The following is a 3,956-nucleotide window of genomic DNA, read 5'->3' as shown; positions in this document are numbered from 1 at the left end:
CTACAGAGAAGGGGCGGGTCACATACTAAGGGAACCCAATCAGACTAACATCAGATCTTTCTGCAGAAACCTTACAAACTAGAAAATATTGGAGGCCTATATTCAACGTTCTTAAAAAAAGAATTTCCAACCAAGAATTTCATATTTAGCCAAACTAAGCTTCATAAGCTAAGGCGAAATAAGATATTTTTCAGACAAGCAAATGCTAAGGGAATTATTTGCCATCAGACCTGCCTTACAAGTGGTACAGAGGAGGTGCTAAATATGGAAGGGAAAGGCCATTACTGGCCATTACAAAAACACACTTAAATAGATAGACCAGTGACACTGTAAAGCAACCACACCAACAAATCTGCCTAATAACCAGCTAACAAAACAATGACAGGATCAAATCTGCACATATCAATACTAACCTTGAATGTAAACAGGCTAAATGCCCCGATTAAGACACAGAGGGACAAGTTGGATAAAGAAGCAAAACCCAGTGATATGCTCTCTTCAAGATACCCATCTCACGTGCAATCAAATCAATAGACTCAAAGTAAAGGATGGAGAAAAATCTACCAAGCAAATGGAAAACAGTAAAAAGCAGGGGTTACTATTCTAATTGCAGAAAAAGCAGACTTTAAACCAACAAATACAAAAAAGACAAAAAAAAAAAAAGGGAATTACATAATGGTAAAGGGCTCAATTCAATAAGAAGACCTATCCTAAATATATACACACCCAACATAGGAGCACTCAGATTTATAGAGCAAGTCTTAGTGACCTATGAAGAGACTTAGATTAACTACACAATAACAGTGAGGAACTTTAAAACCCCACTGACAGAATCAGACAGATAACAAGAAAGATAATCAGGACTTGACTTGGCACTTGACCAAATGGAACTAATAGACATCTACAGAATTCCCCATCCCAAAACAACAGAATTCTCCTCATCTGCACATAGCACATACTCTAAAATCAACCACACAATCCGGTATAAAACCATCCTCAGCAAATTAAAAAAAAACCCAAATCATATTAACCAGACTCTCAGACCACAGCACAATAAAAACAAATGCTAAATTGCTCAAAACCATACAATTACACGAAAGTTGAACAACGTATTCCTGAATGACTTCTTGGTAAATAATGAAATTAAATAAATAATGAAATTAAATAAATAATGAAATTAAAGCAGAAATCAAATTATTTGAAACTAATGAGAACAAAGTTACAAGATAACAGAATCTCTGGGACACAGACAAAATAGTGTTAAGAGGGAAGTTTATAGCACACGTCGAAAAGTTAAAAAGATCTCAAATTAACAACCTAATATCACAACTAGAGGAACTAGAGAAATGAGAGGAAGCCAGACCCAAAGCTAGCAGAAGATAAGAAATAACCAAAATCAGAGCTGAATTGAAGGAAATTGAGACACAAAAAAACATACAAAAGATCAATGAATCCAGAAGTTCGCTTTTTAATAATGACTCAGGTAGACCTCTAGCTAGACTAATAAAGAAAAAAAGAGAGAAAAACTAAATGAACATAGTTACAAATGACAAAGGTGATGTTACCACTTACCCCACAGATATACGGAAAATTCTCAGAGACTACTTGAACACCTCTGTGCACACAAGTTTGAAAACCTAGAAGAAATTGATAAATTCCAGGCAACATACAACCTCTCCAGACTGAACCAGAAAGAAATTAAATCCCTGAACAGATTGATAATGAGTTCTGAAATTGAATAAAATGTATACTAATGAGAAAATGCCTAGGACCAGATGGATTCACAGCTAAATGCTACCAGATGTGTAAGGAAATGCTGGTACCATTCCTACTGAAACTATTCCAAAAAATTGTGCAGATAGGAATCCTCCTCTACTCATTCTATGAGGCCAGCATCATCCTGATACCTAAACCTGACAGAAACACAACAATAACAACAAAAACTTCAGGCCAATATCCCTGATGAACATAGATGCAAAAATACTCAACAAAATAATAGTAAACAGAATTCAGCAGAATATCAAAAAGCTATCCCACCACAGTCATGTAGGCTTTATCCCTGGGATGCAAGGTTGGTTCAACATATGCAAATGAATAAATGTGATTCATTACATAAACAGAACTAAAAACAAAATCACATGACCATCTCAATAGATGCAAAAAAGGCTTTTGAAAAAATTCAGCATCCCTTCATGTTAAAAACCCTCAACAAACTAGACATTGATGGAACATGCTTGAAAATAATAGAAGCCATCTATGACAAACCTACAGCCAACATTATACTGAATGGGCAAAAGGTGGGAGCATTCTCCTCAAAAACTGGAACAAGACAAGGATGCCTTCCCTCACTACTACTATTCAACATAGTACTGGAAGTCTTAGCCAGAGCAATCAGGCAAGAGAAAGAAATAAAAGACATCCAAATAGAAGGAGAGGAAGACAAACAATTTCTGTTTGCAAATAATGTGATTCCATACTTGGAAAATCCCAGTCTTTTCCCAAAAGATCATTCATCTGATAAACAACTTCAGCAAAGTTTCAGTATACAAAATCAATGCACAAAAGTCAATAGCATTCCTACACCAACAACATCCAAGTTGAGAGCCAAATCAAAAATACAATCCTATTCACAATAGCCACAAAAAGAATTAAATACATAGGAATACAGCTAAGCAGGAGGGTGAAAGATCTCTACAATGAGAATTATAAAACACAGGTCAAAGAAATCAGAGATGGCACAAACAAACGGAAAAATATTCCGTGGATAGGAAGAATCAATATCATTAAAATGGCCATACTGCCCAAGCAATTTACAGATTCAATGCTATTCCTATCAAACTACCAGTGACATTCTTCACAGAGTTAGAAAAAAATTAAAAATTCATATTGAACCCAAAAAGAGCCCGAATAGCCAGGGTAATCCTAAGCAAAAAGAAGAAAGCTGGAGGTATCACGTTACCCAACTTCATACTATATTACAAGTCTACGTAATCAAAACAGCATTGTACTGGTACAAAAACAGACACATAGACCAGTGGAACAGAATAGACAGCCCAGGAATAATGTCATACCTACAACCATCTGATCTTCAACAAAATTGAAAACAAAAGCAATGGGGACTCCCGAGTCAATAAATGGTGCTGGGATAACTAGCTAGCCATATGCAGAAGTTTGAAACTGGACCCTTTCTGAAACCTCCCCCTGTCACCATATACAAAAAGTAATTCAAATGGATTGAAGACTTAAATGTAAAATGTAAAACTATAAAAATCATGGAGGGTAACCTGGGAAATACCATTTTGGATACAGGACCTGGCAAAGATTGCATGATGAAGATGCCAAGAGCAATTGCAATAAAAACAAAAATTGACAAAGAGCTTCTGCACAGTGAAAGAAAGCATCAACAGAATATTTCTGTATCAACAGAAACAGAAAACAAGCTATAGAATGGGAGAAAATATTTGCAAACTATGCATCCAACAAAGGTTTAATATCCAGAATCTATAAAGAACTTAAACAAATTTACAAGCAGAAAACAAACAACTCCATTAAAAAGTGGGCAAAGGGCATGAACACTTTTCAGAAGAAGACATACATGTGACCAACAGCATATGAATAAATGCTCAGCATCACTAACATTAGAGAAATGCACATCAAAACTGCAATGATATACCATCTCATGCCAGTCAGAATGACTATTATAAAAAGTCAAAAAAGAACAGATGTTGATGAGGTTATAGAGAAAAGGGAATGCATACGCACTGCTGGTGGGAATGTAAATTAGTACAGCTATTGTGGAAAGCAGTCAGGTGATTTCTCAAAGCACTGAAAACAGAACTATCATTTGACTCATCAATCCCATTACTGGGTTTATATCCAAAGGAATATAAATTTTTCTGCCATAAAGACATATGCATGTGTATGTTGTATGTTCATTGCAGCACTATTTACAATAG

Source organism: Pongo abelii, chromosome 2, assembly GCF_028885655.2.
Source record: "Pongo abelii isolate AG06213 chromosome 2, NHGRI_mPonAbe1-v2.0_pri, whole genome shotgun sequence".
NCBI classification, from domain to species: domain Eukaryota; kingdom Metazoa; phylum Chordata; class Mammalia; order Primates; family Hominidae; genus Pongo; species Pongo abelii.
This window is presented reverse-complemented; position numbering follows the sequence as displayed.